General features: G+C 39.2%; 1 protein-coding gene across 19 annotated transcripts in view; it reads right to left on the bottom strand.

Moving 5' to 3' along the window:
* The window catches only part of cacna1c (calcium channel, voltage-dependent, L type, alpha 1C subunit), a 171,060-nt gene that overhangs the window by 90,230 nt on the left and 54,536 nt on the right, over window positions 1-26,294 (bottom strand). The window lies entirely within an intron of this gene.

The following is a 26,294-nucleotide window of genomic DNA, read 5'->3' on the forward strand; positions in this document are numbered from 1 at the left end:
CTCCTTCGTCCCCTCCAGAGCATTGCCTATTAGTGTTGCTTGCATGGTCTTCGATGGGGCCTGCCCACCACGTCAGTCCCCCGAAGTGGCCTCGCTGGAGTCGCCACACAGAACCTCGACTTCATCAATCTCCTTCCAGCTGGCAGGAATAAGTGGCACCAAAGGGTGAGGTCTCTGCTGGCCACCTGGAGCCAAAATGACTGTCAGGACAGGAGAGGCGAGGAAAGGACAGGTAGGCAGCCGATAAGGTTGTTTACTTTTAGGAAAGAAGAGAGGGTCGTGCAAACGGTTGGAAGATGGCGTAAGCAGGTGCTGGGGAAATTATGGGAAAAGGGATGTTTGCGAAGCCTTGGATGCAAAGAAGAGCACCTGCTTTTTCCCTCCCTCTATTCCTAATGCAAACACTTGAACAGCGCTGTTTTTGTCATGTGATCTTCCCTCCCTGAGTGTTTCCCAGAATGAGCCGGGCAGCTCCTCGGTGCTAGAAACGGAATTTCATGGTTCTGCTGATATGCACTAAAAGCACAGCGAAGAGCACAGAGGTTAATAGGCGTTCAGCGGATTGATTTATGGGGCTTCGTGTAATCCTCCAACAATCTAGAGACACAATGCACAGGCCAGGGACTCACAAGTACATGCAGATTTTCCAGTTTTAACACTACTAAAGGAAAATGTACAGATAATCTGGAGAAACCTGGAGGATAAATGTGCAAGTCCAAACAGTTCTGCCTCCACAGTGATATACATGCTAACTTGCTGTATTGATTCTTGATTTTAGGATGCAGATTTTGCGTTTGCGCATGAAGAATTTCCGAGGCTCAGGTTTTGCAGAAACCTGGCAGGTATCTTCTCAGATTTGAAACGGAGATCCCAGAACGTATCACGTTTACACACTTACTCACAGAAAGTACCTTGTGTGCTTCAGCCCTGAATACTGCCCTTGAATGAAGCAGCAGAGGTTAACAGCCTTGTTCAGGGGGCACTAAATCATATTTATAGATCCAGCAGTGCAGTTTGGGTTTTCTTAGCAGGCATGAGCATTTGATTCTGTGTCTTTTAAAAAATGCACCTGGCAAGTAAAAGATTTAACTTTCCCATTACTCAAAAATCGGTTTGTCGTTTTGTAACATCCCGGAGAATTTATGTAACGCATAAAAACTGATTAAACCAGGGTTCCGCGTGCAGTCTAAACAATCCATCCTTCCTTTACGTAACCGTCCATCTTAGCTTCCGTTCTTCCACTCTTTCTTTTATAGTTTTGTAGAAAAATCCTGACCTCAACAGAAATATCTACCTTAAATTGTACCTCAACAACGGGCCAAAATGTTAAAGAGCTCATGAAAAAAAAATACAGAATACTCCAAAATGCTCCAAAAATCCTCAAACCATTCAAAACACAATCTACATACATGCCCGATATTTCTCATGCAGTAACCACATTACATGCCCCCAACCTCTCTTTCTGTGTCCTACAATTCTGCAGCGATGAGTCAATGACGACACAAACACTAAAGATCAGTAAATCTTCTGCTCCCAGGTCGTGCATGTTTAAATGATTGAGATTTATGAACCTGCACACTGACGTGCTGCAAAAAAAAATCCAAAACACACCGAAGCTTGAACAGCACATCTCTTCACAACCTGCAGACGCACACACAGAAAACCTCATTTCTGTCTTCATTTTTCACTCCTCCTGTTGGTAGGAAAACATACATTCTGGCCTATTGATCAAAGCTTAGCAGGATTTGCAGCCTGATATTATCACTTTTTAAAAAAATACATCTGTCTAGCAGTTTGGATTTTAATGTAAAGCATCTTAAAGAAAAAAAGAAAAACAAAGGTATAGATGTAACCTGAAAGCGAGAGCGTCCACGTGTTGGATGACCTAAACAAGCTGTGACACACTCACTAAAAAGCCAATTATTTATTTTCTTAAACATGAGAAACATAAAATAACTTGCTGTGCAACTTCGTTCATATTTTCTTCAAGGTCTCAACGAAGCAGTATTTATTTTAGACGTTCGCAGATTAAATGTCACTCAAGAGTTGAGCAGCACCTGTCGCAACGTTTGATGCCCACGCAGCAGAGCGGCAGCCAACGAGATCCGTATCAACCTCCCAGGTTATGTCGAGCTCTGAATCGGAAACGGCATCAGATAAGGAGCCATGTGCGATCGACTCTAAGCCAGAGCCACTGAAATTAAACGCGGGGGGCAAAATGTGTTTCACGTTCCGAAGACAAGAGGCTTGACGAGTTTCCTTGGCTAAGATACAGTGAAGTGGAAAATACAGTGCGCTGCATTTACTGCAAAGAGCTCTGCGCCGGGGTAGTTATGCAATTACTTTCACCTGCGTCTGGAGCGTGCACCGGGTCCACTTGACTGCGCCTTGATTTCTACCGACCAGACGTGAAAGTAGTGAGGTTCGACCTAACGAACTGAGAATGTCTAACTACGAAGAGGACAACCGTGTCTGTATAAACTCTTTATAAATACTTAAGCTCAACATACGTCATTCTCAACTAGTAAACAGTTGTATTTGTTTTAAGGTGGCCTACAAAAGTTGCTCTGATTAAATCCCTGATAATGATGGCTCTCACCCTGAATGCTTCACACTTTCAACCCCTCCAGCCCACGCTTGGGTCATGGGCCGAAGATGCCAACAGAACCGCGTTGTCTTCAAAAACTAGAAATGAGACCCCGAGCTTTCCGAACGGCACACCATTTTTTTTAAGTGTGTGTTTTTTGCTACTAGCATAAACCCAGCAAATCTAAACAAGCCTTAAATTTGACGTCATCGTTAGCCCACTTAAAAAAAAAAAATAAAAAAAAAAGGGCTGCAGCAGAAGGAACCCCTGAAAAACCATGAGACAGTCATTTTAAGTACACAAAAACATTGGAAACAATCTGCTAAACAATTTGCTAAGTAGTTCACGATTAGAAAGGCCCGTGTAGTTCTTTTAAACATTTAACAATGTGGGTCTATTTCATCCGTACACCAAAGAAGACCAACACTGACAGCTTCACGTTTTACACTCAGCTAGTACAAAACAGTTTAAGCATTCTGAAATGAAAAAAAAAAAGAAATGAATGGAACTGCATTTCCCATGAAGAAATTTATAAGTGCAGAGTTTTATACCAAATTTATTTCAGATGATTTAAGAAATATTTGTCACTTTTAGCTTTTACCTACCAAGTTTAAAGATTCCAAATGTTGCTATTAACGCTGCAGGGACCGTTTTTCTTTTATCTTAGCAGGACGATGTCAGGCTTCATCCACATGAGCAGTGCAGCTTCATGAAATGCAAACATTTAAATATTCTCTGGCATTTGACTTTGCTTATATGTTCTATTTATATTTTGCTCTTTTTTTAACATAGTTGTTTTTTTTTCTCTCAAAATGGTGACAGGATAACGCAAAAGCATTCCAGATTAACAAAAAGTGCAACAAAAAACTGCCCCATGTCGCACTTGTGAAGTCATTATACAGTTTTAACGCTTACAGCAAAAACAAGCACCTTCAAAAAAATTTCAACTTATGTTAAAACACAATTATTTCCAACCTTTGTGGAAATAAATAACCCATTGAATGTTGACAAAAAGATCCAACCGTCTATAGGGCATACCATGTTTTTTTTTTTCACAACTTTATTTCTTTTCCAAAGAACTGTCGTGGAGGCGGACACAAGAACATCTCGCTTGTGTAATAAAGCTATGTATCAGCACTGAGCTCACTCTGGCTCATTATAAATGGTCTCCTTGGAGAAGGTTAACTTTGCCTTTTAAAACCAGTGCCGATGATTTGTGAGCCTCCTGCGAATTCTTGGGGCTTGGTTTCAGTCAAGCAAGCAGTAGCAGAATGTCTCTGCCTTATTTTATTTCTCATTTTGTACACTTTGTGCCATTTTCCCCCTACCCCGTCTTCAGTCTCTCTCATACATCTTGAAGCGATCGCTATTTTGGCAGTGAGACAACGTAATGGCAACGCAGCACGTGGAGAGAGCACAGCCACAGTTTCACTGCTGTTTCCATCACACACACACACACACACACACACACACACACACACACACACGTGGCTTTAATTCCATTGTGTTAACTAGATGGCAGAGAGCCTGTTTCAGTGTTGCCAAGGCAACAGGTTTGTAAAGTTAGCGTTCTTGTGAGTGTGCATGGGCCTGGAAACTTACAAACGCAACAGATCTAAGCACGAGTTAATTGTTCATCGCTGACAGCTCGGTTGCTGACATCTGCAGCTTGTCGCTGCCTATTGTTCTCATCCAAGCAAATGACAGACGAGACATAAATGATATAATGCGGCGGCAAATCTTTTACAGTATTATCTGTGAGCGGCATCTCCCAGCACTTTGCTTTAAACTCTGTAACTGAGCCGATTGTCCACTTTTACTTTTTCCACTATTTCCCAAAAAAGAAAAAGAAAAAAAAGACTCAAACTGTGCAGGCGTAATTAGGATATGACATTTTGGAAATTATTTTTAGTTTAACTAACATGACCCAGTCAACTTGAATTAATATATTCAGAAACAATTGATAATAGAGGTTATCACAAGACACTTTAATTTATGTCCAATCAGAAAGCAAATCTCACATGATACTAGGTACAAAAATTTGAAATGATCTTAATCACAATATTCAAGTGATATTATTAACAAGTAATCAAATTTACATTAATAGAAGTTGGTATTGAAGAAAGACCATGAGAATGGATGAAGTGTTGACCAGTAATAAACAGATCATTAGCACGGCTAAGGCGTTCCTAGGCTAAAATAAAAATAATTGTAGTTATTTACTTACAAAATAAACATATATAATGGACTACTACACAACTGAGCTTAAAATTATTCAGACCTCTGGCAGATTCATTTTGATAATTAAAGTACTCTTTCAGTTTTACTGAAATTTAGGCATTAACTGTTTTCTTTTCTTAGTGTCCAAGAATAAACACTTGCAGAGGCTATAATCTGTTTTCTAAATGAGATTTTCTCCAGCTGTCTGCAGTTGAATTTATACAGGAATCTTTTTTCCAATACTGGAGGATTTTACTGTATTAGCAGATTTCCAGTGATCCAGTTTCTGGTACACACCACTGCTATAAATAAGAGAACAAGAACCCGATGCTGACACAGACGTTAAAAAAAAAAAAGTGAGAAGGTTTCATGAAAGATCGATGTAGTAAGAAAGACGTAAAGAAATCATAGATGAAGTGCAGACAAAACAGAATATGCCTGCTTCTCCTGGCAAGGGAGGATGCTTGTGCCAACAGCATAGGTGTGTTATTGTGTTTATGGGATTATCGATTAGCAAAGTTTACAGTATGGTCAGCCAAAAGAGGACGAGTCCAGGTGGAACTTGTGTGTGTGTGTGTTTGTGTGTGTTTGTTTTCAAGTGTGTTTAAACTTTGAGCTGCCTTTGTTTCGTGAAGTGGGAAGTAATGGAATTAAAGAGTCTCTGTTGGCAAGTTGTACACACTCACTCAAAGCAGGTGTCTCCCTCTCTGTCTCTCATTTTTTATTTATTCCTTCTTTGTTACAATCTGAAAATCTTGATTTAATAAACTTGAATAAAGGTCTTTGTTTGTTTGAATATATATGGACCTGCAAAAGTATGCATCCCCCTGCCACCCTGCCAATCACAAACTTAAGAGTGTTTTATTAGGATTTTCTTTTTGATATACCAAACACAAACTGGTGCAGGATTGTACATACAGCATAGAAATGCTGCATTTATATTATGGCAGATCAGAAATAAAGTTGTGGATGTCCATCTCCTCCTTCTGATAGAGCTGATCCTTTCAACAGCAGCAAAATGGAAGCTGGTCAGAGTTTGTGGGAAGATAATAGCAACTACACACAGGACAACCCACTAATCCCAAATAAAACTCAATTAGACGCTGCAAATAAAACTGGACACTGAGACAAAGCACCAGCTTCCAGCATGATAACTTCTCTAAACATATATATAGCGAGAGCTTCAACAGAACAGTTGAATTTAAAACATGTTCAGTAGGGTCCAGTCAAAGTACAGCCTTAAGTAACAACTTATAATTTCTGGCAAGACCTGAACATGGGTGATCACAGACACTCTTGTCCAATCTGAAAGAACTTCAAAGATTTTGCAAGGACAAAAAAAAAAAAAAAATCCAGTCTCTACATGCCAAAACATAAAGACTTACAGCTGTTATTGCTACAAAGGTAATTCTGCAAGTATGACTTAGTGCATCTGAATGCTAATGCATGCCAAACTTTTTAGATTTTTCCTTTGTATGTGTATATATATCAAGCCAAATCATTCCTTTCACTTCACAAAAATGCATTGACTTTCTGGAGGATACATCACAGGAAATCAGTGGATTAGTCACGCTGAGTCCTTGCGGTTTGAATAGTTTTGCAAGGCACTATATGAAACGCCAACTACAAAAACAGCAAACACGTACTAATGTGAATTCCTTATGCGGGGATTATGATACACACACGCATATACAATTACTGACAGTCAGACACTAATGATCCAAGTTCAGAATGTCTTCCCTGTAAAAACCTCAGAGTGGGAACCAGACCTGGACCAACTCCATTAGCTTTCCAGAAATCCAAAAAGAAACCTCTTTTCGTGAGTCTGTGCTCTTGTGCATCGTTGCGTGTACTCTGTCCTGCCTGACCCAGCTGTCGACCCTCTGATTTCATTTGCATATCAGGCTACAAGAAAACCATGTGTTTGCACTCAAAGTAAAGTCTGTCGCCATGACGCTAATGACTGTTCCCCAGTAACCCTGAGCGGAAAATGAGAAAACCAGATACAGGAGAATGCAAAAAAAAAAAATAAATAAAAAGTAGGATAGATTTCTAGAAAAAATAAAAAAATAACAAGGCGTCACTCATGTTTCCTGTTGAAATATTAAGATCACTACCCCATTATGCGTCACCGTTTTCCGCATAGTTGTATCCTCTCCTCTCCTCTGAATGTTCCCCGTGGAGCAACGTACAGGAGCCGATGGGCATTTTTGACCATGCTGAACTTCCTGCTCGCTTGAGTTTCTGACGTACGATTGGTTAATAATTTAGATTTGGGAATAAGACAGGAAATTCAAAGAGCATAGAAAAGGAAATGCGAGCGGTAAAGCTTGTGTTTTAAGCTCTCTCCTGTAGTGCTTGTAGAACTCTACATGATTTTTGTCAGAGGAGTCAAAAGAAAAATCAGTAAAGAGCAGCTAGTCACAGATGGTTTATGGTAATATATTCTTTCCGCTTCCAGATTATGGCCAAAATGGTGCTTACTGTGATTTCAAAAGCTGGTAGAAAAACCAGGAGTTCAGCTTTGCTCCTGAGATATTGCTGCGAATGTCAGTTTTTCTGAGTAATCAGTTGTGTGCAGCATATCCTGGACACATTTCCATGTTATATTGGGAATTGATGAAGGTCATACTAAAACCATTTCCCCACAGGTTTTCAGAATAGGCAGACATTGTACTTTAAGCAGGAGTAGCACTGCTTCAGTGTAATGTTACTAAGGTATAAGTAAAAGGTAAACATCCAGAAAAATGACTCGAGTACAAAAGCATTTGGTAAAATAACTTCTCAAGTACTGAGTCACTGTCAACATCTGATTTTATTTTGCGACAAATCATGTAATCTGAAAATGTAAAGGTAATTCTGGTAGTAACAAACTTACTTCCACGTGTTTTATTTTTCATAAGCATCCATTTTCCTGATTGGTCCCATTCAGTATGAAATGAACCAAATTGTATTCCACTCATCTTAACAGATTAAAATTGCAAAAGCTTTTAACTTTTGTTTTCCAGCGGCCTGTTTTACCAGCAGCTTATCTCGTCACCTACTTGAAAGCGAGGCAGTTTCTGTAAATAAACAGTTGATTTTCTTTGCAATTATCCCAAGGCATTAATGTTTTTTATGTGTTGTGTGTGTATCTCTGCTTCTCATTCTTTTAATGGTTCTCAACCGTCACTTTTCTGGTAATCCTCCACCCACAGGCCTTCTTGTAAACGTTGATTGCTGCAGTGCGTTACATATTATAAGTTAGAAGTTGTGAAATGCACCCAAACACATGAGGTTAATGACAGGAGGTTATGAAGCATGTAACATATTACACAAGCTCGTGTTTAAAGAGAGAAATATTATGTTGGGTCCAGGTTGAGGCTTGCACATCAATGGGGAAGAGTGGACAGACGGTCATTGTTATTGACCTTTACTGCCCCCAGTGGAGAAATTTATGTTCATTTTGGTGGAAAATGTGTATTGAGTCTGCAAGATTCACATTTTAACTGAAATTGCTAAAACAAACTTTCAAGATTCTTCTTCATGAAGACGCACCTGATTGAAAACACCTGAGGTTTTTATTCGGTGTGACCTTTCATATGCCTTAAACTGATTAAAATACAGAAGAGCAAAACAGATACTCTTTAAACATACACTATATAAATAGCCACATAGTCCTCACATACACGCTGTCCACAGCAGCTGCGACAGCGTCTCTCTCTAGACACAAAGTGTGTCCAATCCTCTGTCTATCTAGGTCAGCTTCACATAAAACCCAACATACCTCCCTCTTCATTGCTTTTCTTCTGTCCCAACTCCTGGCTTCACTCTTCCCTTTGCTGCATCTTCCAGTCGCTTCTTCTTCCTATTTATGGTTTTTTTTTTTTTTTTTTTAGTATTTCTGTGTCTACGATCCATAAGTTGGCGTTATTGCCGAAGGACAATGTTGCACTTAAAGAAAAGTGAAAATAACTTGGAACTGCTTGTAAACCTGTGGCAGGTTAAGCTTCATATCGTCGATATTTCGCAGGGGGCCGGGGGGAAAACTTAAATTATTGTGCCAAAGCCTTCAGCAGCTTTAGATTTTGTTTTGTGTTTTAAGCTGTCTGTTTGAACGTTGGCTGGATTTTCACTCCTTTTCTGCACGGTCTTTGTAAATGACTTTTTTTCAGAGGCGTTTGGGAGTTTAAGCCACTTAACTCTGACCTATGAATCATCCCATCTACAAAAGGAAACCTAACTCAATGGATGAAGTAGGGTTTTTGTTGCGTGGACACACACATCAGACCATAACCATATTTAGATTTCATCTCTCCAGTTTATTTCGCCACCTTCCTTCACAACAAATATGCCAAATATGACGCAATTTCATTGACAACAGATATCAACAAGAGGATTCGCAAAGAGCTATTGGATAACAAGCTGCCATGTGTCAGGCTGATGGATCTCTTTGCTGCATTTATTGTTTTTAACGTCTTTATTAGGCATGCATATTTTGTATATTTAAATAAGCCGTCTAAAAACCCACACACAACCCCTTTTTTTCCCCTCACAGTCTCACTAAACGTTTCATGTTTCGAGTAATTTAGAATTGCAACGATTATTTCTACTTGCCAGATGCCAAAATAATTTGGGACATTTCTGAAAAATATTTCCTCGGCTTTCTTTCCACTCATACATCAAAACACATTCACTTAGTATTTGAGTAAATTGCTCATTAAACTGAATGACTTGTTTTTTCTTCCACATGCAATAGCTTGCTGGAGTTTCGTCCCATCCTGGACTGGTGCAGTTGAGTTGGGTTTTTTAGGCTCCCTTGCTCATATACACATTTTCGGCTCTTCTCAAGTTTTCTACGGGACTAAAAAAAAAAGGACTTTGTGACAATGTTCTTTCCTCATTGCTGTATATTTTGTGTCGTGCACCAGTCCCTCCTGCTGCAAAACGTTCCCCACAAAATGGTGAAGCAATTCGTGTATTTCACAGTTAGGATGGTGTTTCTGTGGAATCACGGCGGCACTTAATCGGTGAATCCCACATTTCTAACTGCATTTACAGGAGAACGTTCGAGAAAATGAGTTATAATGAAACACAAAGGCAAAGAGTTATTTTTTTTATCAGGGTTTGAAGTCAGTAACATGAAACGATTTGGAGAAATGAAACAAAAGAATTATAACTTAAGCGTACTTATAATCAGAGGAAACTAAATCTCTCCCCACACAAAAAGGGGTTAAAATAACTTGAACTACGGTAATGAGTAGTTTGCTCTACTTTTGTAATATTAGGTCACAGAAAATTACTTTAAAGATAATTTTTAAATTAATCCTATACAGAAGCATTTCAATTTGGCTGTTCACCACTAACAATGTAATGTGTAACGTAAGGCAATATATAAAAGGAACTCGTATTTTGTGTAGTAAGTCCAGACATGTCTAGAGTTCATTCAGGAAGTGAGTGAAAGAGAGAGACTGAAAATGGGTAACAGGAAGGTTCAGAAAAGTTGCTCTGTTTTTTAATTGTTCTGTTATATAACTTAATGGACTCAGGAACATTGTGAGCCTTTTGAAAATCTCCATGTTAGAGTAAGGATGTCTGAAGCGAAGATAAATCAAAGTAATGCTAATCGCAGTAATCAGAGTATTCACTAATACTAAATAAATGTAAACTCCCCTGTTTTAAAATAATAGTGAAATCCTTTTTCACAAACAGTGCCACATCACCTGTGTTCATAAAATATGTAATGAAAGACAGCTTAGAGCTGGAAAGCCAGAAAAATTTTTAAATTTTGAAAATCTTTCCTCATATTTTTTGACAAAACAAAATCTGACAAAACGTTGAACTTCAGAGTTATTTAACCTTAGTCCTGATTAACAAATTGTTGGTTTTTCAGCTATTTATAAAAAAAAAAAAAAAAACCTCAGTATTTTACTTTAAAATCAATTATGCGGAGTCAGAGGTGAATAACAATTTTCATAAAGTGCAAAATAAATCATTCAAGTCTTCCCTTGCTAGTGAAAACACTTACATGTGAAATTTGTGAGCACATTTTGTCATGAAATAAAATATTATCCTTTTGTTGCATCATAAAAAAAAAACAAACCAGTAAAGTTCAGGAGTACATTTTCAGTGATGCAAACAATCATTTCCATCCACGATTTTAACAGCAGTCATGATGAAATGACTAAAAAGTAAGCAGAGAGGTCTGGTTGGCTGACAGCCTGGACAGATGGACTACAACACCAGGCAAGGACACCAACAGGCCTTCAGGACCGTACAGGAGAAGCACAGACATAAACCGCACACACACACACACACACACACACACACACACGACACTCAGACCACCGGGAGATGGGCAATCATAGCAGCTTCTGAGCCAAGGTCAGCAGCCAACTGAGAAAGATACTCAGTGTGTGTGTGTGTGTGTGTCTGTTTACGACTGTGTGCCTTTATTAAACGTACGTGTGCTTTCATACGAAAGCGTAAAATACTTTTTTATTACAGTTAATGCGCCTGTTTTCAATTCAAATGGAGCTTATTTGGTTCGGGATTAAGTCAGTCAGAACAAATCGTCGAGTTGTGTTATTTTGCAGTTTGCCTCATTTCAGCAACCCTCTGTGTCTATTGCTAGCATGTCATTAAGACTTGTTGAGGTAATTCCTCTCCAATTAGCTTGTCTGTGCTATGAGTACCAGCTAAAGGAGAAATCAGTAAAAGACTAAAAAGACTAGGCCACTCAGAGCTGCTGCCATGTTGCACTCAATCTCGTCTGATCCTCCCTAAGCTGTTTAACTCTGCTGCTCTGAAGACCAGCGCTACTAAGGAACTACGGCGACTGGAATAATGCATATCTTTAAGAGTCGCACAAAGAAGCCAACAATAGACGACGTTTCTGTGGAATTAGAAACACTGTGAAACATCCACTCATCCTGGGTTGCCTCTTGGGGACAGCATCCTAAGCAGAGAAGCCGCAGATGACCCATTCTTTGCTGCTTAATGGGAAAGTTTGTGTGTTGTATTATTTTTTTATTTTAATTCCCAGCCACTCAACTGATGGCATATAAATGAGACTCTTATGCAATTTGGAAGATAATGGAATTTGATTTTGTTATTTTTCCATGTCAGGATAAATATGGAAAAACCTTGTGAGTATAGAAGAATATTTCCAGTCACTATCTTAATGTTCCAGTTTCTAAAAGTTTTCCGATTTTCCCCCTCTTGCATCCTTCCTTTATTCTGTCTACTCATCCATTCATTCATGAATGCATTTGTACATCCATTCATGCATTATCAAGCCACGCATCGATCTGTTTGTCCTTCCAACCTTCCTTCTTTCACTACCTCATGCAGTCCTTCTCTTATTCCTTCCTTCAGAAATGATACTTATTTTTCAAATGGATTGAAAAGAATCCAAAGCTCTGAATTGTCTACAGTAAAAGCCAATGACATAGATGTACACAATTAAACTACTTTTCAATTGACTTGAATAAATTAGTTGAATGACTTGTTATACAAATCGATAAAAGTCTTTGAACTAGGTAAATGTAAGAGTAAAAGCACGCTCGGCAGTGTAGCTTTAAATTTACACCTCTTTCTGCCTGTTTGACTCATTAAAATGTCATCTTAACACGGACAAAACTCTCCCTCTCTTCCACTCCCGCCGCTCTCGGTCACTTGTTCACCTTCTTTCGCCAAACATGGTAAACAAAGCAGAGCTGCACCAACACACTTGGAGAATATGCATGCGTGTTTGCGTTTGTGAAGCTGCTGAGAGGTAGATAAACATCTTCCTCTGTCTCTCAGAGACAAACGGCTTTCCATCCCCCTCTTCCTCGCAGCCCAGCTCCCATTCTTTTTAAATGCCACTGAAAACTTTGCCGTGTAACTGCTGGAAACTCTTGTGCTACAGGCTAGCAACTTCAAAGCAAATGTATCAAATGCCTCATGTGCTGATACTTAAAAAAAAGTTATAAAAGCTTCAAAAGGTAAACAGAATTCTCAAAAAAATTGGCTTAAGTCATTCTAAACAAAAACTGTGGGGGGAAAAAATGAACTATAAACAGCATCATCTGCATCGTATCGGCTTATTTTCAAAATAAATGCCTTGTGTAATTAGTACAAACATGCATGACGACCAGCATCTGTTTTATGTATGTTCTCTGCATGTACCAGTCGACATACGCATTAAGTGTCTGCGTAAATACGAGGCCACCAGACTTCATCACCAAGGAGACCAGCTTGTTGCCAGGTAATGATGTGGAGACAGAGACAGGAGGAAGGGGAGAAGCTACAAGATCAATTAGCGAGACAGAAAAGACAAAATTAAACAGGTGTAGCAACATGTTACGGAGACACCTGCCAGAAAGTCGCCTTTGTTTTTTTTTTTTTGTGTGTTTTTTTTTTTGACCGCAGGCTGCAAGGGTTCCCGCGCGCGGATCTGGACGACTTCAATCCGCATGCGAGCGCCGGAGCTCCTGATTAAATCTGACTTCAAGGCCGCTGAAGAATTAGAATTAAATTAAAGTTTAACTCTCCGTTTGACAATGAACCCGACGCACGGACGAGGTTACATCACCGCTCCGAACCAATAGGAATGCAGCTTCACACTGTGTCAGTTTGTCAGCTTTCATCAGGAGCTGACACACTGACAATGTGGCGAACAGAGTGGGGTGGAGATACTAGCGGGGCTGTTGGCGCTTATGTGTGTGTGTGAGTAAATCTGACAGCACCTCTTACAATCTCAACACTTTCCAGAGGACCCGTCTATGTCATTTATTCTTAAGTGGGACGTTAAATGGTGGGCTAAGTTTTTCTTGCTACGTTACCGACATCAAACCGACTCCTATAACTAAAACCGAATCCATGCCCGGTGCCTTCGAGGAGATGTGCTCTTATCACTTCAAAGATGCCAATGATTCTCCGACGAGCTCAACAAACTGTCAGAGAAAGCAGATTAACCAAATCATGGCACGTTGGATTCAGGATTTAAACATGACACTGCATGTTTACGCGGCAGCAGGAGCACAGGGGGAAAGGGGGCTTGCCGGCGAATTCAAGTTGGCATTTTAATTAGATCAGGGAGCAGATGTGGAGAGAGGGAGAAAGATAAAGTAAAGAGAAGAAAACAGAAGTTAGGAGAGAAATAGGAGAAGAGAGCGTGTGCTTTCAAGTTCATATCACCCTGTTACCCTTTCTCTGTATAATTAGTGGAAAACGCATCTTCTTTTCGAGCTGTGTAATTATCAGTTGGTGTAAGAGGAAACAAGACAGAAGATGATCAAGTGTTAGGCTTACAAGGCTATCGTGTTTTGTTTTGTTTTTTTTCTTAAATAAAGGATACTTTTGAATAATTTAAGGTAATTATCCACCTCTGTGAGGATGGGGAGAAATCTAAAGTTTTTTTTTTTTTTCAGAATGTAAGAAAATCCGAATTTTCACCATTCAAAACAGCCTAGAACTTTCCTCCCATCTGCTACGACTTCAACGTGTAACTCAAAAACACAAGGAGCGCATCGGCTGACAGGAAATCTAGAGCAAAGACAAAGAACAGCGCAACCCAAATATGGTCGTTGTTGTGTCTCAAGTCGCCTGGCAACCTCCGTTTGCCTTGACTCACACTGTCAAGTCATTACTGCAGCGAAACAGACTGTATCCTTTTATAACGACTCTGAAGTTTGAAAGGACATTGAGATTTACAGCGCAGAATGTCGTTGCACCAAAAAATACGGGCCGCTTCAAGGACAAGTGCAGAAGCTCATTAAAAAGACCACAGCGCAGAACATGGACGCTTGTGACAGGTTGATAGTCTTCGTACTTGTACACACACAACATGGAGCTGCTGAATGCAACACAGATCTGCAAGGCAACATACTGAAAGCTACCTGGAAGGACAGCTTAAAAAATAAATGTAACTGCAGAATTATTTCACGTCACCACAGCAGCTAAGAATCCAGACACTGAACCTGCTGGAAAAAGTTTCTTGCTGAATCTTCCTTTAGCAGGGCTGGGATTCTAATCATATCAGTCATGCTGAACGTACTTTGTGTACAGAATGTTCTGAACTTCTTTCATTCCCCTGTCATACTGTATATTAATGATAATATGCTATATTGCAGCAGGGATTGCATCGTGAGCCTCAGCCGATCTTCGCACTACTCTATTTGCATTTGTGTCGTTGCGTTTTTTTTTGTTTTTTTTTACACATCAGTAAATTCCAGACATACGCCACACGACCAGACTCGGCTAAGTTTCATCTTGGTTGCCCCAGACCGGTGACTGGTCAGCTGTAAACTCAGAAAACCAATCTGATCAGTGAATGCTAATGCTATACACTGCTAGCCTGATCTGACGACAACAATTTAAGTGTGGATGCAATAAGTAGGTTAAAAGATTTAGGCAAATCTTGACTATTTTAGTATCAGTGAGGTCCTTCAAATAAATCAGAGGAAGCACAGCTCACTACATAACTCTGCGATGCGTACTTTCCATATCTTCTGATAATATACTTTTCTGATAGAGTACATTAAAATTGTGCTTTTTAATTCGTTCACCATTCTGATTTCGTTAACCCTCTCTTTGTCAATTCGCTTCTTCTTTCAGCTGTTAATATTCTGCTCTGATCCTTATTCTTTGGTATTGGCTCTTCCATTGAAATCCACAGATTTTTCCAGACTTCCATAAAAAGCAAGTGGCAACATGTGGGGCCACTTTTAAAGCGACAGGTTCCTAAAGCATGTCCAATCTCCAGTTATATTGCAAGGGCTTCTTTATGAGCTCATGCTTCCTTATGAGCTCAAATAAAATAGACTGTGTGGTATTTTGCACATAAGATCATTACCGACTATATCCCTTTTGAAGTAAGGAATAGACAAGAATAAACTTTTCATAGCTAATTTAAGTCTCTGACACAACACTTCCTCCGTCTTTGTAATTGGTTTACATTAAGACATGGATGTTATTATAGACTTCCAGCTGCCGCCTCAAGCAGTTCGCTCAATAAAACATTTATTATAGGAAAATGAAAGGCTGGACATACTTTAAGCTCCCTGACATCTGTTCTGCAAGCTTGGCTCGGCATTTTGCATATTTTTCGTTCTTCCGTTTTAAGCCCTGACAGACTGAAAGCTCTGGCAGACAGGTGATAGGTGGACACCTCTATATGCCCCTGTTTGTAGGTCTGCTGCTGAAAGACGGTGTGTGCCACAAAACCGGTGCATGCTGCAGTCACCAGCAACAGAGATGAAGGCAAAGTGCACAAAGGTTCACAAAAACAAATTCATACACAGCCAATTCACTGGTTAGGTCTGTAAAAACTAAAGCATCAATGTTTTATTTATTTTTATTTATTTATTTATTTTTTTTACTTGTCCTGCCTTGTTTCTCATGCCTGCAATATGAAGAGCCTGGTTGCCTACATTACATGTGCCAGGGCAGCTTTTAGAGAGAAGAGATGGAATCCTAATTGCTTGATTGACTATTAAATCAGAGTTCCATCTGGCATCAGACTAGACAGTCTGTTAATAAAATATGAACCTGTGTTCGAATGACCTTTAGCTTTTTGGATTATTTGTAAAGGTATACGCGTGCGTGTGTAAATTTAGAGGAGAAACCTCCTGCTTTGGCTCCCTGAGGCTGCAGGAGCCCCAGGCAGACGGACCCAAAGAACCTCCCCCACCACCCACAGAGTAGCCGTACGCTCAACACGTAGGCGTGTTGGCAGCACAGCACAGGAGCCAGTAGTCCCCATGCCAGGGAGGCACAGGGAGAGATGCAGGGTACCAAACCCCCCTGCCCAACCCTGCAGTCATATTCCCAAGTACATGTCAATCACGGTGCCCACACAAACCCTGGTGGCAGAACTAGTCAGTAATGAGGAGGAAGAATGCTCCCCAAAAAATTCCCGACTTGGCATCTGCCAAGTCATCTGCAATCCACACACTCTCAAAGACCAACAGTGGTGCTAAGACAGATTCTTATGCTTTTTCTTTCTTTTGTTACCCTCATGTGATCTGTGTAGTTCCCAGGAATGTCCGCATAGGTGAAAAGTAATCACTGAGCAGTTGACAAAAAAAACAACTTTTCTGACAACATAAAATAGACTAAAAGACCTCAAAGCCAGATTTGAAGAAATTCAAAGACAAATGTGAAACAAAGTCATTGACATCAATCAATGTGGAAAAGGTAGTAGACTACTGCTGCTAATCTTTGTTAGCAACTGGTCAGGCTGTATCCTCAAGATAACATGTTTGGGGTTTTTTTTGTAGGAAGAAAAAGTTTTTACCTCATTATTATTGACCTAACCTTGAATGTTCCAGAGGGATACGTGTTCGCATTGCGTTTTTCAAAAATTGACATCTGTCCACCTCACTTCGAACTTATTCATAATTCCCATCTCTCCTGTTGTCCTTCAGCTTAAACTGGAGGACTTTTGAATTGTACTCTATTCATTTTTCTGTGCTGGTTCTCGTCCCATTTCTGATTCATTCCTCAGTTTCTTTGACTCCTCACTTATATCTCTTTTAATCTCACTCCTTCCCTTCTTCTCCGTTCTTGCTACTCCAATATACCGTTCTCTCTCTCTCTCTCTCTCTCTCTCTCTCTCTCTCTCTCTCTTTCTCTTTCTCTTTGCCCTCATCCGTTTTCCTTTCTCTCAACACACTTTAATACTCTGTCAGTCTCCCCATCCATTATTCATGGCACAGTCACAGCCGGCATTAGAGGACCTTGCAATATTGCTACGGCAACAACGCGGTAGAAGCAGCCGTGTTGGATCATGGGAAACTGGGTCACCTCCCAGGAGCGGGAGGGTGCAGGGGGTGCAGCAGAGGGAGGCCGTCGTCATGCACACGTGTCCACACACACCTGACAGTCGTCCTACAAAGCATGACTCTTTGAAAACAGAAAAATTGATGAGAGTGACAATAGCGAAAGGAATAGCAATCGGTCTGATTAATGGTGCAGGCACAATGACTGGAAACAAACGGAGCTTCTTGGCCGAATAAAGTGGACGCTTACACTTCTGCTCTCAGACTTATTGCCTTACTAACTTTAGCTTGAGGGAACCAGACAGAGAGAGTTTTTTCTCGTTACATGCGACTTATTTTGTGAAAATGTGTGTAAATTTGACATGCCATTCAATATGAATCCATACAAAACAATGTGTTCAACTTCAGTTTAGCTGGTTAAAAGAAAAGTATATAAGGATCTGTTTGCATTAAGTCGCTAACTTTGCAACGATACCTTTTAGTGAACAAGAATGTAGCAACACTGGACAGTTGACTTATTAAAAAGTTAATTTTGTTGCACGGTTTATGTGCAGTCTAAGCATACAAACTAGGTTTTTATCTATATCTGCTACAATGTTGTTGAACAAATTATAATTTTTTTTGAGTTGCTGTTTTAGATAAAAGTGACAAAATTTATTTGAAGGATATGGACACATTTATAAGCCATTTTTCATTATCACTTATTCAACCCTTCCGATACAGAAAACGGGCCTATTGCTCAAAGGGAAAATTATGATTGTAAAACAATTTATGTGATTTCCAGAAGCTCATCTATTGAAAGGCCCCGTCTCAAACAACATACACTGTCGTTTGTGGGAAGAGATCTTCCGCAGAACAATGACACATATCGATAAAAGTTAAGATTGACAATCTATTTCACAGAATAGCATGTATCTGTTCTTAATCTAATTTGTGAAAATATCCCTAAAGGTAAATCTAACATATGGTTTTATTAAATACCTTGAATAAGCACACACAACAGAAAGGCAATTTAAGGCATCCCCTTAGGTACAATAATCATGTAAGTTATCTTAAAACTCCCAGCTTTGAACCGTTTGACTTGAATCTGCATCTAAAGCTATAGATTTAACATGGCTGGTTAAAAAGAAATAAATTCCAGAACCAAGATTATCTTCCTTACTGTTACCTTAGAAAATGCAGTGCTGGAAGTCTGCCACATGTTGCCACCAAGGAGGAAAATGGAAACATCTGTTTCTATGGGAACCCGGCTCTTTGATGATGCAGGCGAACACATAAACCACCCAAGGAAGTGTGGAAATACACAAACAATCACACAACCCCCAGTGTCGCACAGATCTCACTGATACACCTTTAAAACAGCCTTCGCCCAGATGTAGAAATATGTGCTGACCATCGGGTTTTTTGTGCCAGTGTGCCTTCAAGAGCAAGAAGGCAGAAGGGAAAAAGACTCGGCTCCCAGACCAGATGGCTAAATGTCAGTGAATGCCACACAAACACGACTGCTAGTCCTCCCTAGAAGAGGCTGTACATTGTGTAACACTGCATCACCTAATAATTTAGCGAGTAAGAGAGCTGAGACATTTGCGCTACGTAATGTCAGATACTTTGCTTATTGCTCCCAATCCGAGGACTTCCAAAACTCACACCTGACTGTAGCTCATCTTAAGAGATTTAGACCGAACTTTATTACTTTACGTCCATAAAATGGGGAAAGAGAGCAGAATAAACGGTGGTGAATTTACCAACAGGTCAGCTTTGTTCTTGGTTGTGTCAATACTTCAAAAGTTTTTTTCCCCCCTTTTGTAGATTTCTTTGTCACACTTTATTTTTAATATCAGACATAGGAAGCCTGAGTAAATACAAACTGCAATTGTTTTTAAATTATATTTTTGTTCATTAAGTAAAAAAAGCTGTACAATCCAACCTGGCTCTGTTGAGGGAAAAAAAAAAAACTGCCTTTAAACATAGATGGTTGTTTCACTTTTTTGAGGGAACAACTGTCATCGAGCTTTCACAACAACCAACAAAACCTATTGCATCTTGACTGGTTTCAAAGTTAGACTTTCACTAGGCCACTCCATAATCTTTTTTTTTTTTTTTTTGTCTAATCAATTCAGAGGTGGATTTGCTGTCGCATAACCCAAGCGTGCTTGAGCTTAAATTCACAAGCAGACGACCAGGCGTTCTCCTGCTTACTGAAAATACCTGATAGTGAGCAGAGGTCAAGTTTTCCAGGTCCTGACGCATCAACGCAGCCATGTCTGTTGTCGGTTTTAGTTTTACAGGAAATCTCCAGGAGGACACAGATTCAAGAGATTTATTTTCCACATAATCAGAAATTTTTCATATAATACTTTCCCAGAAGTCTTGGAAAAAATAATAATTTTTTTTTCCACAAGTGCGTGACAAGGCCAGCATTGGTTTTTGCATCGGCTGAAATTTTTTTCCCGAGCATTTTTTTTTCCTTTTCTTTTTAATTGACCGACGTTGGATCGTTCCGTTTGGTTCTTTTATGATTTCCTGCATGAGTTGTTTCTTTTTATTTCACTGGAGTCTCAAACCTTTAGAAAATGCCTATGTAGCCAATATATCATGTAGCGCTACTTAACATTGTTGAAATATGTTTAATGTGGTTCCTTACTGTACTGAAAAATACTCAGTTTTCAAACATTCATGTAGCATTGATTATTTTTTTTGAAGAGGGACTTATAATAGGCAAGTTGCTAGGGCTAAATAAATTACTTTGTTTGATTTCGAGTGCAAATGTTTTACTCTAAATAGATCCAGTATCAGCTACTAACCCAGATGTGCAGAACAAGTGTCTTTAATCCCACTCTGGTTGTCTTTACAGCAAGCAATGAGAAGAGTGCCTGACGGAAACGGGGACGATAAGACAGACGTCGCTCCCTCTGGTAAGAACTTACGAGTTGCAGTGATGGACAGAGACATTAGGTTCTCATCTCCCTGCGTGCTCCGTTTGAGCTGTAATATGGGTCGATGCGAGGCAAAGGTGGACACTTTTAGCTCAGTAAAAATATCCTGCTCTCCCTTTTTCGTCCTTCCCTCTTTCACCGATTTAACACCAGCACCTTATAACAGTTTGCCTTCAGGATATCTGAGGCTTCATGCAGATGGTCAAAAATGCAACCCCTCGCCGCTAGCCTTTTTTTACGCACGGTCGTACGATATTAAAGAATCGGGCGCCGGTTTGAACCGAAGCTAAAAATCAGTTATGTTTTCACAAGTTGACCTGATTTAACCCAGAGACCTGAGGACTGTAAATGACATTTATTATGCACATGTCTATCAAAAAAAAAAAAAAAAAAAGGTGAAAAGTTTCAAAACTTGATTTCTCCTCTCATTTCTCAGAAATGGCTGTCACATATTTAAGTATCTGCATTGGCTACTATAAGTTTGCATTTTAATTATTTCATTACATATTTGATAAACTGACTGTGAAATATGTTACTTAAACATTTAATTGGACATTTATTTATTTCACGGCACATTTAATCAATGATTTAATGATGTGTTTATTTAATTTTGTCCCCTTTAAACCTTCATGTTTATGCAAATCTGTCCACTGTTTTCTCTCAAGAAAGGAAGTCGCTTTCTAATGTTTAAGCTGTAATTCGCTGGGATGTGACATGGCTGAAATTGGTCAGACTTTTAGTCAAGCAACCTACTAATTATATGCCGCTAATTATATGTGTGGAAGACTTGACAAATGTTGCAGTAAATCACATCTGTTTACGTATGACATAATCACACACTGTCACACCCAGTAATCATAATTAGCAAATCCATGCTAAAATCTCAATATGCCTGCTTACCACCAGCGAAACTGTTCACACATGATTTCCACCGAGATCACTCAGATTCCGTCTCCAGCTCAAGAGACCACAGAGCAAATTTGTTTAGATAAGAGCAAGTACAGATCATACCTCTGCATCTATAAATAGACACTCCTGGCAACTAGCAGAAGAGCACCCATAGAAACATGTTACCTTGAGCCACAACAGAAAAAAATAATGGGAGGATAGAAAAAAAAAAAAGAACTGAGACAGAGCCCTGCTCTGAGTTAAAAAACTAACATACAAAATGACTCCATAAATACAAATCAGCTGTTGCTGCAGTGAGTGATGCTCTGTGAAATTTCTTTAGTCATTTCACACAATAGAAAAATACACTAAATATTGTTTTCTTCTCTCAAACAATAGAAATGAAACATCAGTGATGTCGGCTCATTTGCAGAACAAGCTATAAATGTCTGGAGAAGAAAATAACTCGTCTTTTCCATGTCTACTTTGTGGTGCATTTCTTAAAGAAGGAGCTTCAGTGCCAAGAACAACTATTCAAACTTCTGGAACAAATTCATATTTTGAAAGACCACACATTTCAATTCTTTTTTTCTTTAGTATTTGAGTGATATATCAATACAAAGTAGAGCTTAATTTTAGAGTGGAAAGAAAAGGATATATTAACAAAATCCAGTCTTAAGTAAAACTATTGCGACCACTTGCTTTCACAAATTACTTTTTTAGCCCACTGATGCCTGGTTTCACTTCTGCTCACATTACAGCTGTTCTATTAAGGTCTAATAAGTTTTAGTGAACGAAAGACGCAGTGAAGACCAATGAACACGAAGACAAGTTTGTCAGAACAATGTTGAGAGGTTTTCAGCAAGGTTAAGTTACAAAACAATATCCTTATGTTCCCGTTCACCTAAGCTGACAAGCCGGTCATGGAGAGTATTAACAAGGGAAGCAACAGATTAGATTAGATGAGATCAAAATTTATAATAATGTCTTGGAATGGCCTAGTCAAAGCGCTGACCTTGGCCTGAAATTAGAATTTGTGGCAAGACTTCAAAACTGATATTCAGTGATGGTTTCCATCCAGTGTGACGGAGTTCGAGCTGTTTTCATAGAAGACTGGGCAACAATCTGAGTCTCAGCTGTAACTTTTTAAAGCTGGTATTGAAGTAACACGCTTCCATACTTGGGTGATTTGGTGAACTCTAGATTCAGGGCTGAACCAGACAATTTTCAGATATTGTACAAATTTCCAACACACACACACACACTGTCAAAATAGCTTTGTCACCCTTGCATTTCAAAGGAAAATATCTATTTGAAGTATAAATGTGTCTCTGTCCGTGGCTCTGCCCTTCATCAGTCAGTGTCTAATCAGGTTCATCGATCTGCTAATTGCTTGGCTATGACATCATTACTCTGTCGATTTCAAAGCATTCCTATCGACCTCGCTACGATCGATTGTGGAGAGTGACTGAAGGGAAGAAATGCAATGGAAGAAAGGGACTGGGGCTGGGGGAGGGAAAGAAACGCCACAATTTAGTGAAACCGTTTTGAAGTGCAGCCCGCATTTTCTCCCTGACAGAGAAGAGTTTTTTGCGCTTTGGTTCCTACCTGCTTTTTCTCTCTGTAACCAAGTGCACACGAGGAGCATCACTACGGTTACCATATCCATGACAACCTCTCCTGCTGCTATTATTGGGAATGTCGTCAAGGAGACAAAGCAGCGCATTATGGGATGCAGACTGAAATAGAAATCTTGTACAGGAAGCAATTCAACAGATCTCTGGTGTTACATAAGAGGCTTCTTATAAATATAAAGAGGGCTGTCATTAATCAAGTATACTGCCGGGTTGGAAGTAAATAAAACCTCATTGCCAGGATACTAAACCACAGCCATGATGCTGATGTTTTTATCCTTCTAAAATCTAGCAAAACAAGAGATATTACAATTCAACAAATGGCAAAAATACTGATTGACAAGTGACCTGAAATAAGATATCATTCTTTCTGAGCGTTATTTGAGGCTTCAGGGCTTACATGATGGGGATTTAATGAGCTGTCTTGTAGTTTTCAACATTTGTATGTAAAGACGAGAAGTAACAAGTGTGCTGAAAATAAAAACATCAGTACATTTCCTTCTTACGACATTATAAATTCGCAGATTGAAATAGTATGCCCCCCTTACAGATTGTTTTGTTTTTTCTCCCCCCCCTATCAAATGAATTTTAAAGTGAAAGATAACTGCAGTATGTAGAAAATATCAACCAAACAAACATGATAGTATGTGCAACATGTCACCTTTGTTTAATCATGAAATGATAGTGACTAGTCACATTTTTTTCTGCTCAAATAGGCTAAAAGATCTCGAAAAGTAATTTATTTTCGACAGATCTCAAATAAATAAAAGATAATGGGTGAGAAACAAAGTTACTAACATCTATACATCTGGACAGAGTTACAAGGCCATTTTTTGGTTTTGAAGACTTGAGCAAACCCCATTAAGAGCCATTATCCACAAATCCACAAAGGGAGAAAACATGTAATAGCGGTGAACTTCCCAGAGAGGCTGACCTACCAAAGTCGCTCCAAAACGAGTAACTTCGGCAGCTCCTTTATTGGCAATGCATAACAGAGCTCACAAGAGTCCAGAAAAAACATCCCAAGTACTTCAGACATCACTTGAGTCAGTTGAAGTCTGTGTTTATGATTCAACAAGAAGAAAAAATGAAGATGGCTTTTGGAAATTAGACTTCGAACTAACAAAAATAATCCATCAACAGTGTAATGTAAAAAAATAAATAAAAATTGCCAGCTCTGCTTGATGCCACCAAGAGTGGCACAACCATTTATGAAGTTTAGGGGCCAATTTATTTCCACACATGTCCAGCTTAGCTGTCCTTCTTCAGGTGATAATTGAAGGCATTATTCGAGAACTGCTTTTTTTGTTTACTCACGTTATTACTGCTGGTCTTGCGCGTTTAAATTTGACCAAAAAAAAAAAGCAAAAACGGAAGGAGGAGGAAACACATTTTACTGCACTTGTACCTGGACTGTCACTGGATTTTAGGGTTGCGAAAACGGCTACTATAGACTCAAAAAAAAAGCACACCACGGTTTTTATAGATGTATGCAATGAGAATGATTAAAAAAAAGCCCCTGTAAATCAACAAAAACAAACAAATGTTTTCTTGAGGTCTCCTTAACTTGTAAACACTTTGCAGCGACTTAACGATGTGCGCTGCAAATCCGGAAACGTTTCTTGATGACATTGCTTAAAACGTCTCCATTTCAAATGACGCCTGTCTGAAACCGGCTCAGACTGCCAAACCGGAACCCAGACAGATGCTTAGATCAACCGCATAGTTAAGCCTCTATCTTCACATTGCTTCCTGTATATGTGAAGGTTATAAAACTAATTAGCCGCAGCTGTGGTGGCGGTGAGTGGCTTATACGTAGGGATCCGTATGTGCAACTTAAGGAGTCTTAAATGCTTAAGTGCTTTGTATAAGGTGAAAAAACAAACAAAAAAAAAAACACCAAAAACAAATGTTATGAGATAAGATTATATTTTAAAAGAAAAAGGGCTTTGTGGAAAGTTTTTTATTACTTTAGCCAATAATTATTCATATTAATAACCCCCACTATTTGGCACACTAGTGGAACAAATTGTCTTTTTTATCCAGGGTCTTGGATCCTCTTATTTATTTATTTTTTTGGCTCTCTTCTCTGCTTACCTCAAAGATTTGTTGTAGGATTTAGATTCTAAACGAGTTCATGATGCCACGCGTCCTAACGAGGTTCCCAGGGCCTTCAGAAGCGAGACGGACCCACAACGTCAAAGATCCTCTACCACATCCTTGGTTTGCTTCGGCTACATCTGAGTGTTTATTGCCAGAAACCTCGATCTTTTTGTCTCACCTGACCAAAGCATTTGGTTGCAGTTAAAGTCCCAGTGAAGTTTAGCAAACCTAGCACATTTATCTTTTTTAACGGTAGGACAAGACAGGCTTTTTTTTCTTGCCTTGCTCTCAGTCGGTTTGAATTGAAATGCCCTCTAATGGATATTATAGAGAAATGTCCTTTGGTTGATTTACTCTGACTCATAGACCTGCTCTCACACTGCAAAACAGAACAGGAGAGGGGCGAGTGTGGTTATTAATTTAGTCAAACACAAGATAAAAACGACAACTGTGCTGTTGGTAATACTGTGCAGGCTGCACCGTTTTTATCCAATAGTAGACAACTTGGATGAAGTCGCAAAGTGCGGCGTGAAGGATTAAAAATGAGCACCTGTGTCAAAATAATCCTCCTTTCAGAAGAAGTGAAGACATAAACAGTCAGAGTGACGGCGGTTTCATATAATCAGAGGGATAAACGTCCAACTTTTTACAGCGGCAAAAACATGAATCCCACACAGTGATGTATAAAGATTTGATGCAAGGGCCTCCATCTAAACAATAAAGTAATAAATAAAACGCACACAAACTAAAAGCAAGATAAAACCTCGAAAATACCATATTTCGGGTCAAATTTATGATTTGAGCTAAAGTTTCCTCAGTTATATCTGATGAAATACAAATACACTTAATTTTTAATAAATCAATCCATTGCTTTTGAAAATGTCATACCTCACTAAGAAGTTTTGAAAATTAAAAAAAAAAAAAAAACTGGCATCAGAACAAAGTAACTGAAATATTAGCGGAAATTACGGGAAAAATATCAAAGTAAATTTCTTACTGTAACAAGAGCCTAGACAATCAGCAGGAAGCTTATTTTCAATGCACAAAAAAGTTAAAGGAAAAAGGCACAGTGAATAATTGGCTTTTTTGTGAAATTAAAATGTTCTGATTTGTCTTAAAGAAAGCAACAGCTCCACAATATGTATATATTTTAAATATTTGATGTCAATGTGACATTAGC

Source organism: Poecilia formosa, unplaced genomic scaffold (assembly GCF_000485575.1).
Source record: "Poecilia formosa unplaced genomic scaffold, Poecilia_formosa-5.1.2 Scaffold159, whole genome shotgun sequence".
Classification (NCBI taxonomy): domain Eukaryota; kingdom Metazoa; phylum Chordata; class Actinopteri; order Cyprinodontiformes; family Poeciliidae; genus Poecilia; species Poecilia formosa.